The sequence below is a fragment of the Canis aureus genome, chromosome 36 (assembly GCF_053574225.1).
Source record: "Canis aureus isolate CA01 chromosome 36, VMU_Caureus_v.1.0, whole genome shotgun sequence".
In the NCBI taxonomy this organism is placed as follows: Eukaryota; Metazoa; Chordata; class Mammalia; order Carnivora; family Canidae; genus Canis; species Canis aureus.
The window spans coordinates 16,315,516-16,330,444 of NC_135646.1; the positions used below are offsets into that span (position 1 = coordinate 16,315,516).

Genomic DNA, 14,929 nt, shown 5'->3' on the forward strand with positions numbered 1-14,929 from the left:
ACCGCTGCGCCACCCAGAGATCCCAATAGTATGGTTTTAAAAAAAACTTTTAGGCTCTGTACACACGCCCTACTTCTACCTTTTCACCTCCTTGGGAATTTTCACACCGGTAGGGACTTCTGATGTGACTTTAGAGTCTGTCTTTAGAAATGTTATGATAAATATCTATATAATTAGGGAAGGTTTATATCCATACCCTTTTTCCCCCACAAAAACCCCATGTATAATTTGTATAACCACGTCTGCTGTCAGGGTTTTGTTTTGTTTTTTTTTAGATTTTATTTATTTATTCATGAGAGATACATGGAAAGAGGCAGAGACATACGCAGAGGGAGAAGCAGCAGGCTCCTTGGAGGGAGCCCAACTCAGGACTCCATCCTAGGACCTCGTATTCACACCCTGAGCCGAAGGCAGATGCTCAACCACTGAGGCACCCAGGTGCCCCAGTCAGTGACTTTTTAAACACTTAATGATTCTGTCAGCAAACATTTGTCAACAAAGGCATGGTTTTATTGCTTAAAGACATCTAATACATTAAACATGCATAAATCTTTCATTTAAATTTACAGTCTATGAATGAGATGTTTTAAGGCTATAGGTGGTGTTTCCTTAATAACTTCACTATAAGTGTTCATAATAGGTGGTTAATTTTTACAATAATAATTAATACCAAAATGCAGATCAGTGAAAGATTCTAATATAGCAAAAACATTAAGGCAAACATTTCCTGTTTCAACTAAAGGCCAAACTGCTTGTGAAATTAAGACACAGTAACAGAATGAATGAAACACTACGGCTTCAAGTATCATTTCAGTAAAACTCAATTGACAATTTGCATTCCTCAAAAGAACAGAGACCTAGTTACTAGACCTCAGCAAGGTGAGACAGGCCATTGGTTGCCACTAATGAAGGGAGCTCCCATTGCTGGCTACTCAAAATTTGGTTTTGGCATAGAGCATGAGGCAGGAATTTAGCATTTCCAGATAGAGCTGTGATAGGCACCTCGGAAATTCTAAAGCACAAGAATTTGAAATCTTTTTTAGAAAGTTTTAAAGCCAAGGTCTACGCCCCTTGAAATGTAGACAGTTCTCCTAACTGTATTTAAATGAAGAAAGGAGGAGGAGGGGGCAGCCCAGGTGGCTCAGCCGTTTAGCGCCACCTTCGGCCCAGGTTGAGATTCTGGAGACCTGGGGTGGAGTCCCATGTGGGAGCCTGCTTCTCCCTCTCCCTCTGTCTCTGCCTCTCTCTCTCTGTGTCTCTCATGAATAAATAAATAAAATATAAAAAAAAAAAAAAGGAGGAGGAGGAGAAAAAGGAGGGAGCTCTTGCGGGTATTAAATGAGAGCACAGATATGAAGTGTTTGGCAAGGTTACCAAAATGCAGTAGGGGCTCAATAATATTAGCCAAATTTGAGTACTGGGAATTTTACTAGGCAAAAAATCGGTTTATTTAAGATTAATTATGGCAGTAGTTTGTTGTTTTTTTAAAAGATTCAACTTACTTATTTGAGAGAGAGAGAGAGAGGCAGACTCCTTGCTGAACAGGGAGCCTGAGTTGGGGCTCGATCCCAGGACCCTGAGATCATGATTTGAGCCAAAGTCCCCCACTTAACTGACTGAGCCACCCACGAACCCTAGTTGTCAGTAGTTTTGTTACCATTTGCAGCTTCTAGGAATTATGGAGACCCAGCACCTAATAGGAGTTTAATGATCGACTAAAATACTGACCAATCAAATTCACCAATATTGCAAATATAGTGAGACTTCTTCTTGGTTAGGCTGTAATTCCCCAAATCTGGGTTATTTAGCTCAACTGGTGGATAAACATGATGGATTATAGCCATATACACACCAAGCTTTATAGAGAGAAAAACACTGACATGCTAAGATTATGCATCATATCCCATATCCCTATCATGCAAATAAGTTTGCGGGACACAACAGGGATTGCAGAAAAGGGTGCAGTCAGCTTAAAGTGAACACATCTTAATTTCTTGAAAAATGCAAAGCATACCTATAAAGTCACATCATATAGAAGAACAAGTTTGAAACACGTTTTTCAAGTCTACTGGAGTTCTGCGTTAAGGGAAGTAATTTCCTTGTTGGACCAACGTGCTTGATCTCCAAATGTTTTTTCAAAAACTCGTAGATAGGCAGCCCGGGTGGCTCAGCGGTTTAGCGCCACCTTCAGCCCCGGGACTGATCCTGGAGACCCAGGATCGAGTCCTCCCTGCATGGAGCCTGCTTCTCCCTCTGCCTCTCTCTCTCTATCTCTGTGTGTGTGTCTCTCATGAATAAATAAATAAAATCTCTTAAAAAGAATCCTTAACTTAAAAAAAAAATGTAGATAGAACACAACTTCACAGTTGAGGTTTCCAAGACGACAGGAATCCGTTTTCTTTCATTACTTTAGATTTTTCTACTAAGGAAACAACAACAAAGAAGACCTCTAAAGAAAACCCAACCTACTCAGGTACTATATTCAAATTTAGATGATAAAGATGGGGGTCAACATGAAAGTAATAAATATCTGATATATGCAGTATCTGAACTCACTTTAACATTATGGGAACTTCCAAATCTGGAAGCTCAAAAAAGAAATATTTTTAAGTGGAGTCACCAACTGATGACTAAGTGCTTTGCAATACATTTTAAATAAGAGAAATGAAATATTCTGCTGATTCAAGGCACAAATTTGACAAATCCATTCCCACTGGGCTAGCCAACATATGTCAGAAAAAAGTTAACTTTTAGTCCAAGATTTGATCCATCATTCCCTATAGAACATCCAAAAAGATCCTCTGGTCACTTTCTAGTATTCTTCTCTTTTTTTGCAAAAATAGAAAAGCATCTCTGTAATAATTTCTTCTCCTCCAATAATAAGAGTTCTATGGGAATTGTTGCAGGGGGCGGCACTGGTCTTCTCTCACCTGCCTCAGTTTTGTGTGACTTTGATCCCACTAAGCTTAGCTCATTAAAAAAAAAGTAGACCCGTGACATCCCCTGCAACATCTTAAAAGTAATTTATATGGGCTGGAAGCACGCTGGGAGTCACCAACTAACAACACAGCAACTCCAACAGAAGGAGTTTTCTCCGTCTGCGACACAGAAAGTGGACAGCAACATGTGCGATGCACCCAAGATCCAGGGAATCCAACTAGGAAACCCAGTATCGGGATCTAACCAGCACATTTTTCTTAATAAAAGCAATTCTAAAGAAAGTCTAAAGCTGTCTTTCACATCTATTTCCAGTTTTACCTTTCTTCCTGGGTAGACCATCACAGAATCAGAATCATTTCCAGGACCGTGGTCAGTGATGCTTCGGTCCTATTTAACCTCTCCCGTGATCTCTGCCTCGGTGGGCACTGTGCAAGACCAACAGCTGTATCCTGCCTTCCTGGAACACTTAATAGGCTTGATTCCCATTGCTTTGAGAAAAGGGAGACAAAAGAAGGCACCCCTTAACCATGGTCTTTTATGCCATCTCAGTGTTGAGGCCAACACCTAATACCCATTTTCCTACACAAGGCAACCTGTAAATAGGTAAAAACACACAGACAGACGAAGTGGCTAGTGCAAATGTATAAACTGACCCCTACCTCCCCCTCCCCCCCCCCAGACATAGAACTTGGCTCTGCAATGGAGAAAAAAATCATGGTCAGTTAGCCTGGAAAAATAAAATTAAAATTAAAACCCCACTGCCAACGACATAGACCCCCCCCCCAAATTTTTTTTTTTAAATAGAAAATAGAAAAACAATAATCACCGGAAAACCTGTGTCTTGTAAAGATTTCTTTCCAGCAGAAGATGCAGAAACATCCCCCCTCTCCCCCCGGTGGTGCAAAGGAAAGGGTTTTTCTCAAGCACCCCCGGGTCTTCCCCGCTCCCCCCGCCCCAGGCGCCGGTGTAGACGGCCGGTGTGGACGGTTTTCCGGAGATGAGAAGTCGAGATGTGTACTTTATCGGGAGCGGGTGCACTTTTCCCCCCGGCCCCCCTTTGCTCGGCCTCCAAGATGGTAGGAAAGTTGTCGTTTCGGAGGCCGAGGAGCGGCTCTCTGGTGTTATGTCCTCGCAGTGCCTGTAGTGGTGCTGTAGGAGGCTGCCGCCTCTTCTAGTGCGGCCCCGGCAGCCCTGCCTTCTTGGCTGCAGAGTATATTCAGGGATTTCCCCTTAATAATCACCGACCCCGGGAGCACTTTTGAGTTTCCAAAATAAAAATATGATCCTCACCCCTCTTGCCTGACCGGGAAAGGCTCCCGCCGGAGCCCAGGGGGGAGCAGCAGCAGCGGCAGCCGAGCCTCCCGGTCCATCGCCAGCGCCTCTCACTCCGATCTGTCAGCCCGGCCGAGGGAAAAAGGGGGGAAGGAGGAGAAGAGAGAAAAAAAAAAAAAAAAAAAAAAAAAAAAAGCAGCTGAAAGGTAAGCAGAGGCGGCCCGAGGCCCGGCCCACATCCCCGGGCTCCCGTAGGGCGGCGGGCAGGGCCGCGCGGGCAGGGCGGGCGGCGAGCGCGCTTACGTGAGGCCGGGGATCCGCCGGCCCGCGTCAGGCCCCGGGCAGAGGATGAAAGGGTGAGAGGGGCCGGCGCCGGGGCGGCGGGGCGGCGGGGCGGCGGGGGCGCGGGGGGCGCGGGGGGCGGCCCCGCGGGGCCGGGGGGCGGCCGGGGCCCGGGCGGGCGGCGCGGCCTGCGCGGGCCGGGGTGTGTGTGGGGGGTGCGCCGGGGCGGGGGGTGGCGGCGGCCGGCTAGGCCTCGGGCGGCCGGGCCCCTCAGCGGCCGCGCCCTGCCCCGCGCCCCGGGCCTCCGCGCGGCCCCCCGGCTCCCCCGGGGCCTCCGGGCGGGACGGCGGCGCTGCGGGGCCCGGGGCGCCCGGCCGGGAGGCTCCCCGCGGGGCGGCAGGCCTCGCAGTGGGCGATGGGCGCCCGCCCGCCCCTTCCCCCCGGCCTCCCGCACCCCCTCCTCCCCTTCCTCCCCTTCCTCCTCTTCCTCCTCTTCCTCCTCTTCCTCCTCTCCCCCCCCCCCCGGGATTCCGGTAATAGTTGAATTTATTTATCCCCCCTCGGCGCTCCGGGCGGCCGGGCCGGGGCGGGGCGGGCGGCCTGGCGGGCGTGGGGTGGGGTGGAGGGGCGGTGAGGAGTCAGGTGCAGCCGCGGCCCGGAAAGTTTCCTCTCAGGCCCGAATTGGGGGCTGCCCTCCTGGCGGGGAGCCCCGGTCCTAGCGCCCGCGACCCCCGACCCCCGAGGGCGCGGGGGGCAGCACTCGGCTAGTGGGCAACTCTGTGCCAGTTCCCGTGCGTCCAAGGTACTCCGCCCCTGCACCCCTCGCCCGCGCCCGCGCCCCACCCCGCGCCCCGGCGAGCCCTTCCCGGGCGGCCCCTGCGGCCCGCGCCCCCGCGCCCCCGCGCCCCGCCGCCCCGCCGCCCCGGCTGGGGAGGGGGCCCGCTCTGCCCCTGCGGAAAAAGTTTTCCAGGGAATTTTTTTTTTTTTTTTTTTGCTTATTAGTTAGTGACTGGGCTTTTGCTGTGGGAGAGGAGGAGGTAAATTCAGGTGGTATTTCTACAGGGCAGGCTCTCCTAATCGCCTCTCTCTCTCTCTCTCTCTTTTTTTTTTCTTTTAAAAAGCTCTTAGTCCCCGAAAGCGGGGGTGTTGGCTTCTGAGGAAGCACCCGCCGCCCCGCGTCCCTCCCGGACTCGCGTGGGTCTCGAGCCCCCGTCCTGGGCGGTCCCCGCGGAGGGAACGACGTAGGGAGCGGCGGGGAGACTGACAGGAGAGGGGGCTGCGCTGCGGCGGCGGCGGCCCCCACCCCCACCCTCCCCTCCCCTCCCCTCCCCACCCCCACCCCCACCCTCCCCTCCCCGGGCCTAGGAGTTTCCTGCCCTCTGTGGTCAGGGGCTGGTAATAAATCCGCCCCAGGAGTGGAGCCCAAGGGTGGGGTGGGGTGCGGTGCGGTGTGTGTGGGGGGGAGACCCTGGTTGTCAGAACCCTCAGGAAGCCTTAAAAAAGATCAGGAGGAGGGAGAGGAGGTGGGCAGGGCAGCTCCTGACACAAGGTCTAACAGTTTAAGGATGAGTGGTTGATTTATCCTGACAATAATAACTCTTCGGATTTGTGGGATAGCCTTGCGTTCGATGGCCAGAGCTAAAAAAAAAAAGGGGGGGTTTTAAGGAGAATTTGTTATTGCCCCCAACTCAGAAGGGTCGGTGGAAGAGCCTCCCCCCCCCCCACCCCCCCCCAGGGAACTGAACATATCTGACACAAGTGTGGTTTGGGTAAAAATTCTTTTTTTTTTTTTTTTTCTATGTTTAAACGGATTTAATTTTAGCTTGATTTCTGGTGCCATGAGCTTTGAAAGTTGCAAAAAAAAAAAAAAAAAAAGTCAAAAAACTTAAAATTTCCAAATCTAGATTTCCTGGTTTTCAGGGATGGGATGTTTCCTGTGGCTACACTTAACCTCCTTCTGGTTGTTCTTTAGTATGGAAGTGGAAATGTTAATGGGCCCTGCCCCCACCACCAGCTCCCGGTGTGGGCAACTTTGGAGGTTATTTTTCCTCTTTTCATTTGTTCCTTTTTTACTGCCCACCCTCCCCCCCCCCCTTTTTTTAGGGGACCTGGGGCATTATGTTCTGTGGTTGTGAGTGTGTCCTGCCCCGTGTGGCAGGCTGTAGTTCCCTGGCGGAGGTGTTCCACGTTCTGGCCGCACAACCCCCAGAGCACTGTTACCTAGTGAAAAGCTGGCACTTGCAGGGCAATAGATAACCCATGACTTGGTCTGACTTCTGTCAGGCGTGGAAGTGAGACTCCTTCTGTGATTCTTACTAAGTGTGGCTTTCTTTTCCTTTTGTCTGCCTAAAATAAAACTCCTTCTGTCTCTCCACCATGACAGATATCCAGCCAGTTAGCATTTTGCTTAAGAAAAGCTTGGTATTTGAGGTTGTATGGATTTCATACCAAAAAATGCAAATTACATTTAATGGTTGTTTAACTTTATTGATTAACTGAAATTGCTTATTGACTTGGGCATTTTCATATACTTGCGCACCCAGAATTGCTACTTCTGTTATAGCTCGCCCTTATTTTTAGAGCATGTTGGATGGGAGAAAATCGTTCAGTGAGTCTCTTTTCCTAGAATATGTGAGGATTTAAAAAGATCTCTTTGCCCCATAATTCGATATCTTTAAGGGATATTGTGGACTTCTGAGCTTTCAAAAGCCTTACGTGTGTACAAATCCCAAAAGTTTTCTACTTTTTCCGGTCCTGTCCCAAACCTACATAAATTTCCTAATCTAATCGCCTCATGGGCTACTTTATTCTTGAGGGAATGGGAGGATTTGATTTTTTTTAAAAAGTTACATTTTATTTGAAACTACTGAGACTTTCAGGGCAAATATTGAATTAATTTTAAATTGCCAGGGTAATATATTTTTCACCATTAAATATTTAGTTTCGAAATCAAAAGTAGATGTTTAAGTTGTAAGTCTGAAATAAGCATGTTCTATTTCCTCTGAAAAATGGTATAAGGAAATTTCTATACTCCCACCCCAGCTATTTTCCTCAGCGAGTGATTTTAGAGAAACCAAATACTACTATTTTAGAGACATGAATTTTAGTTTATACGGATTTTAAAATTTTGAAGTCAGAGCACAGAAAATTAAACCTGTCATTTCAAAAGAAGTGCTGATCCATTCATTCTTACCTGAGATGTTTCCCAAGGGTTCGAGGCTCTCACTATCCAGGTTTGGAACAGTAGTTCTAAATAATGAGAGGTCATTTATCTCTGAATGCAGTTGGCAATATTCTCAGACATGTAACACCCCGTTTCTCCCCACATACACCTGGTAACTTGTAAACAATAGATGAATAGGTGAGACTGGGTCGGAGGCAGCCAATTGTCCCCAAAGCAGATACTCTGCTGCATATACAATGGAGTCACATTTAAGTCCTTGTAACTCATGCTAATGCCATTCTGCTTTGCAAAACAAACAGCAATGGAATCTCCTTCCCACTCCCATCAGGTACCAGTCTGTCCCAGAGTCCTCACAGTCATGGCTGATTTTAGAGATCATGCTTCTGGCTCTTTTGAGATACTTGCAGAGATAACTCTTGACTAAAGCTTAAAGTTAAAACCTTAAGCCTCTATCTTTTCCCACCTTCACTTAATATGTCAGGCTACGTCGTTCTGATTCTTTCCCAGATTGTAGTTTGTTTTTAAACAGCTTCTCAGTTAACTTTTATTTGTAGTGTGGTATCCTGCAGTCAGACACATTTGGACTGGGCTTTGGGTTCTTTTTTTTTTTTTTTTTTAAGATTTTATTGATTTATTCATGAGAGACACAGAGAGGCAGAGACACTGGCAGAGGGGGGGGGAAGCAGGCTCCCTGTGGGGAGCTCAGTGTGGGACTCTATCCCAGGACCCCAGGATCACGACCTGACCCCAAGGCAGAACAGACCCTCAACCACTGAACCACCCAAGCGTCCCTGGGCTTTGGGTTCTAATCCTAGCTCTTCCACTGGGTGGGTCACGTACTCTTTGGTTTCGTTATCTGTAAAATGAAATGTAACATTTTTTTATAGAAGTATTAGACAAGATAGCCCATGTGCGTGGCTCTTAGTAGGTGCTCATGAACTAGTCCCCTAGCCCACCTTAACCTTTTTTTTTATTAAAACATTTAAATACTGTCTCTCTTATTTGCCTGTTTGTTTTTTTCTGACTAAAAGTCATGCTCATATTCATCCTGCCCAGACCTTATTTTTCACACTCAGGAGACAACCACTGTTAACATTTTTTGTTGTGTTCTCTCTCCTTGTGTGATTTTGTGTGTGTGTGTGTACTTGCAACACACTCTTAGGATCTTGCATTTAACAGTATTGTGTAGTTTTGTGTTGGTTAAGCGCTTGGGCTCTGAAGTCAAACAGGCCTCAAATCTCATGTGACTGGGACAAATTACTTAATCTCATGAAGTCTCGGTCTCTTCATCTGTGAAAAGGGGTGATAATAACACTTTTTTATAGGGTTGCCGTGGCTATTAAATGAGGAATCGCACATAGTTTTTAGAATGGTGGCTGATGCGTGACTTTTATATAATATTTTTTCCCTCTGAAGGTTTTTGCTATTCTGGATGTGAGATTTTTCAGTGTGAATAAGTTCTTGGCTCCATAGGTATTACTAATACCAGTAAGCATTTGAGTACAGGTAGAATATTATAATTATCTTCATGGGGCAAATAAATGTTTTTGTGCCAATAAAAAGTTGGCAGTATATTCATAGAAGCCTCAGCAGCTTGATGGTGGTCTAGCTGTTGAATTCTGGGAGTTGGCGGATGTAAAGGACTGGTAAGTGCACCAGCAGGCAAAAGAAAGTGGGGTTACTTCTGGTTGCTTCTTTGACACACTTGGCAGTTCTTGGCCTGCTGGCAAGTGTGCCACATAGCTTTGAGGAAGCCCTAGTCCGGGACTTAGGTGGGTTTATCCTGGGAGGGTGGGGTGTTTACCTGAGACATGATGGGAGTTGCCAGGACCGGTGTAGTTTCATTCATTTACTGGATTGGCTTCCTATTGGTCACAGCGGCCTCCTTATACGGAGACACATTCTCTGCCCTTGAGGAGTTTTTAGTCTAGTGAGGGGGAAAAAAAAAAAAAGGATGCCATTTACCACATTGAATGATAAGGGATAGATTAGCCTGGAGGAAGAAAACCTATTTATTCTGGCCTAGGGGTAAATCTTAAAGAGAAGTAGGACTTTCCAGGATTTCTAGACTTTTAGAGTTTCTGCCCTAAGCGATTGGGAGGAGTTAGAAAGGCATTCCAAGAGGTGGGACCTGCTAGTATGAATAAATGCCTGAGGACAAAAGAGTATTCTGTGTTGCAAATTGTAGGAGTGTAGGAATAGGAATAAATAGTGGGAGGTCTCCAAGGCTGGGTCCTGAGGAGTTTATGAGGTGGGCTCAGGAGTTTCGGTTCCTTTTATGTTCCTACCAGACCCTTAAGGCCTTTGGCCAAGTAAATTATTTGCGTTTTAGAGGATCCGGGTTGTACGGAGTAGAGTGAAGGAAGGCAAGACTGGAACAGGCCAGTGAGGCAGCTGCAAAGATGGAAGGTTTGAACTGAGGCCGTGGCATTGACAGTGGAGATGGAGAGAAGTCAGTGGAGAGGCTGCTCACAGAGGTAAAGTGGTCTGCATAGGCTGGCCAGACGTAAATTGGGGGATCATCCTTTCAGACATGACAGCTGAAGCTGTAGAAGCAGAAACATTTGGCTTAGTCTGGTTCTTAATCTTTTGGGGGAATCTGATGAACTCTGGATTCTTCTCCAGAAGAATGCATTTATGTGTGTTTACAATTCGTGCATGTTGTTTAAAACTCTGGAATCATAACCCGTAGTCTTGGGGTAGATGTGGAGTGGAAGATAAAATGAAAGGCTGCAGAAATGTTTTGTTTGATACACTTTTTATATGTCTGTGGCTTTATTACCATTTCATAGATGAGGAAACAGATTTATGAAGTAACTTGCTCAAGGTCAGGCATCTCTAACAATGGGCTGCTGATACTTTATGGGAAGGAGATTTTGTGGGGAAATCTGGATTCTACCTTATGAAAATTTGCTAAGATTAAAACCGTAGATCTGCGTTTTTCTTTTTCTTTTCTCTTCATCAGGACAACTGGGACACCTGGGTGGCTCAGCGGTTGAGCATCTGCCTTTGGCTCAGGGCATGATCCCAGATCCGGGAATCGAGCCCCACATTGGGCTCCCTTTGAGAAGCCCACTTCTCTCCCTCAGCCTCTGCCTCTCTCTTTATCTATCATGAATAAACAAAATCTTAAAAAAAGAAAAATCAGTACAACTTGCTGGAAGTGGTTTGAGTGAGCCACCTTTAGATGAGCAAAGTTGGCGGCCAGCCTGCCCCTGGCCCACCCCTGTGGCACTGCACATATAGGCATTTCATCTTGCATCCCTCCAAAACAAGAATAAGAAAATCTTGGGAAACATCAATATTTTACGTGTCGGAGCAAGAGAAAGGAAGCCACTGAGCTGCCAGAAAGAGATTTTCAAGAAAGAGAAAGTGGTCAACAGTGTCAAATGCTGCAGAGAGGTTAAGTAAGATAAAGATGGAAAAGTGTATATGGAATTTAGCAACAGAGACCATCAGTTTCAGATTCTTAGAACAAAAGAACTTTGAGGACTATAGCTATAACTTAGTTTTTCTTCTGGTCCTACAATATAGGGTTTCTGCAACAATTGAGAGTGACTGTGGCATGAATAGGGACACAGAAAGCATTTGTTGTAAAGGACTATTAAGTGGAGCTCATAAATGCTGTGACCAAACGAGCGCTGCTCATTGTTTTTTTTTTTTTTTTTTAAGAATTTATTTATTTATTCGTGAGACACACAGAGAGAGAGAGGCAGAGACACAGGCAGAGGGAGAAGCAGGCTCCATGCAGGGAGCCTGACATGGGACTCGATCCCTGGTCTCCAGGATCATGCTCTGGACTGAAGGCGGCGCTAAACCGCTGAGCCACCGGGGCTGCCCAAAAAGATGTTTCTTAACGTTGGATTCTTAATATGGATTATAGGAAACAATTCTTAGTGGATTCTGTTAACTCTAGCCCCAAGAAGTTTGGGAGGGTCTGACTTAATGGAGAATTACCCTGTACCATTCAGAAAAGCACTAGCAGCTGGAGAGTGCATTTTAGCCCTGCAGATTCTAGATTAAAATGATAATACCAATAAACTACTACTTACTGCTTCTAATAGTAGTTAAGATTAAGTGATTACTATGTGCTGGGTACCATGCTAAGTACGGTTCATGAAATACCTAATTTAATTCTCCTAAACGACTCAATGAGGTACATGCTATTATAGTCCTCTCTTTACATCTGAGAAAACTCAAACCTAAATAGTTTGCCCAAGGTCACACACCTAGTAATTGGCAGAACCAGGTTGGACCATCACCTTTGATACGCACCAGAGCCGAAGGGTGCTTTCACCTGCTTGGTAAACCAGCCTTACTTTCTCATGAATCAGCTGAGGAACTCAACCAGCGTAAAGGCCATTTTAATTTAAATTCATTATGCAGACTGATTTGTACAGTGCTGTTTGAGCACGGTGTTAGGCACATAATCGATGTTCAGTGAGCACTTACTTACTTTATTTTATTTTGAACTTTAGTTGTGCTGAGTATTATTTATATTTGGAGGTGATAGACAATTTTTCTCTCTGATCTTTCTCTTCAGATCACATCAGTGGGCAGATTTTCATCACTTCCGCATCTAATTTTACCACTTTCCATGTTGATATGTGGGATGTTAGGTTTTTGTTTTTGTTTTTTTAATGAGCATGCTCAACTGTTTAGAATCTCATTACCTTTTTGAGCTCCGTGAAGTTGAGCTAAAACTTATTTCAAAAAAAGCTTAAAATGGGGAGAAAAGTTTTTTAAGACCTAAAAGTATAGGACTCTGGGATAAGTGAATGTGTTTTTCATTGTGTTAATGAATATATTAGAAAGCTAGCATTCTGGAAATTTAGGTGCCGGATTTACAAAAATTGTAAGGTATGTTGTTGATCTAGATCTGAAACGGGGATAGAATATAAAATTACAGATAGCAATTAGGGGAAAATGCTGTGGCAGTGAAATGAACATGCTTCTGAAACACGAGACTCAAAAGAACAGTAATGACATGCAGAGTTTCCACATGGATGTGGTACAGTGGTAGTCCCAAAGAGACTAATGTTCATATCTTGGTCAGATTGCTTTGTGTGTTGCTTTGGGGAGACTGAAAGGGCCATAGGTTGCTTTTGTGAAAAGCTTGTCTTCCTTTTCTCCCTGCTAATGTCTTATTCCTCTGTAATTGCAAAGAAGAAACTATGGAAAGGACTTGCTTTTTTATTTTCCAGTTAAACTCAGCATATAATATCAAGGAAGGTGTTTTTAAGATTTTTACACCTAACCATTATTCCCTGCTTTTGAATTCCAATATATGGATATGTTTGCTGTGGAAATATTCATTCTGTGAGACTATTCTCAGTAATCGTTACTCTTGCCTTTTGGTAATGAATAAGGGTGTATATTCTGCTGCTGCTCTAAAGTGCTTAATTACTTGCATTCTCTTCTTTAAGGGAGCATAGATCCACTTATATTCCAAACAAGTTATTTCCGCAGCTGAAGATAACATCTACAGTTGCTGGTTAGGATTTTTTCTTCTATTTTGAAGTGATACTGATCATGCGTAAAAAAGTAGAGCTTAGGGCACAGCTTTTCTTCTTCATGGATTAGGCCGTGCGATAGGGTTTAAAATGTTAGGGTCTGTAAGAATTTGATTAAGATCATGTGGGGATCCCTGGGTGGCGCAGCGGTTTGGCGCCTGCCTTTGGCCCAGGGCGCGATCCTGGAGACCCGGGATCGAATCCCACGTCGGGCTCCTGGTGCATGGAGCCTGCTTCTCCCTCTGCCTGTGTCTCTGCGCCTCTCTCTCTCTCTCTCTCTCTCTATCATAAATAAATAAAAATTAAAAAAAAAAAAAAAGATCATGTGGACTTTATACGTTTCTTCTCTTTATATCTTTTTAAGATTTTTTATTAGAAAGCATGAGCGGGGGGGTGGGGAGGGAGAAGCAGACTCCCCACAAGCAGGGATCCCCACTGGAGGTGGGGTTCCATCTCTGGACCTTGAGATCCTGACCTGAGCTGGAGGCAGACACTTAACCAGCTGAACCACCCAGGCACCCCTCCTCTCTTTGTATCTTACTACAAATGTTACATGAAGGCTCCCTGAATTTCACCTTTGGAGTTGGGGTAAAGAACTTCAATTGTATGAGGCTACATGTAAAAATAAAGAGAAAAGTAGTGTTTTTTCTGAGATCTGCCTTAGTGCTCGTTATGATTTCTTTTTAAATTAAAAAGAAAAACTCATTGATGTAGAGAAGACCAGATGAATGATTGTTTCCAGTTTATAGACAAAGTGATTTTGATATTAAATAACACTCATTTAGTAGGAAGTTCGATTTTGAAGCAGGGAGCCATTTTCCTCCAAGATTCGTTACGTAAAGTGAGTCTTAATACTTTAGGGAATTGGAAATATTAAGTATGAAGATTAAATTGAGCTTTTTTTTTTTTTTTTTTTTTTTTTAGAGAGTAAGAACATGAGCTGTGGGGGAGGGACGGAGAGGGAGAATCTTTTTTTTTTTTTTAGATTTGTTTATTTATTCATGAGAGGCACACAGAGAGAGAGGCAGAGACACAGGCAGAGGGAGAAGTAGGCTCCATGCAGGGAGCCTGATGTGGGACTCGATCCCAGATCCCGGGATCACACTATGAGCCAAAGACAGACACCCAACCACTGAGCCACCCAGGCTTCCTGGGAGAGAATCTTAAGGAGCCTCCACATCGAGCCTCAAGCCTAATGCAGGGCTGTATCTCACAACCCTGAGAGCACGACCTGAGTGTGGAAATCAAGAGTCGGTCACTTAACTCTGAGAACTACCTAGGCACCCCTAAATTGAACATTTAATAGAGGGATTTGAAAATCAAGTGTTGGTTGATTTAAAAAAAAAAAAAAAGGAAGATGGAAAGAATTATACAGAGTTAGCTTTTAGTAGGATTTTAAAATATTAAAAATCAAAGAAATGGGAAGAAAATTAATCACAGAAAAAAAATTAAGATCGAAGAGAAGTTGTTTATAAGATGTTGAAATTAAACACCTCTTTATAATGTCATAGAGGTGATTAGTGAGAGTTTTGGCAACTTGTCACAAATACTGAAAGTGCAGTTGGGTAGATTAGTGAATTCTTCAAGTTAGATGTTGAATAGGCAGATTTAATGCATTCTTATATATTTTTCAAACATTATTTGCTGAATAGCAATTTCGTGACATCTATTTGATGTTCATGAGATGTACTGGAATATTTAAAAGTTTTCAAGTTTTAAATTATACTTTGTCTTGCTG

The 14,929-nt window shown here is 44.9% G+C and overlaps 1 protein-coding gene and 1 long non-coding RNA gene across 6 annotated transcripts in view; one reads left to right on the forward strand and one right to left on the reverse strand.

Annotated features, from left to right (window-relative positions):
- Positions 1-488: 488 nt before the first annotated feature.
- Positions 489-4,633, reverse strand: LOC144305942 (uncharacterized). Of its 2 annotated transcripts, XR_013372973.1 has the most exons (3): positions 4,516-4,633; positions 4,231-4,332; positions 489-4,143 (listed from the first exon to the last, which is right to left on the reverse strand). It is a non-coding gene; the product is annotated as an uncharacterized LOC144305942 (long non-coding RNA). The 2 variants fall into 2 exon arrangements; XR_013372972.1 differs by having other exon boundaries at positions 489-4,332.
- INO80D (INO80 complex subunit D) overlaps positions 3,884-14,929 on the forward strand; it is a 67,977-nt gene continuing 56,931 nt past the window's right edge. For 2 of the 4 annotated variants that reach the window (XM_077885111.1, XM_077885114.1), the window contains exon 1: positions 3,884-4,418. The gene's annotated coding sequence lies outside the window, so the exon portion shown is untranslated. Of the gene's footprint in view, positions 4,419-4,455; positions 4,569-5,099; positions 5,297-14,929 lie in introns of those variants that run through there. The other 2 variants (XM_077885112.1, XM_077885113.1) reach the window with 2 other exon arrangements.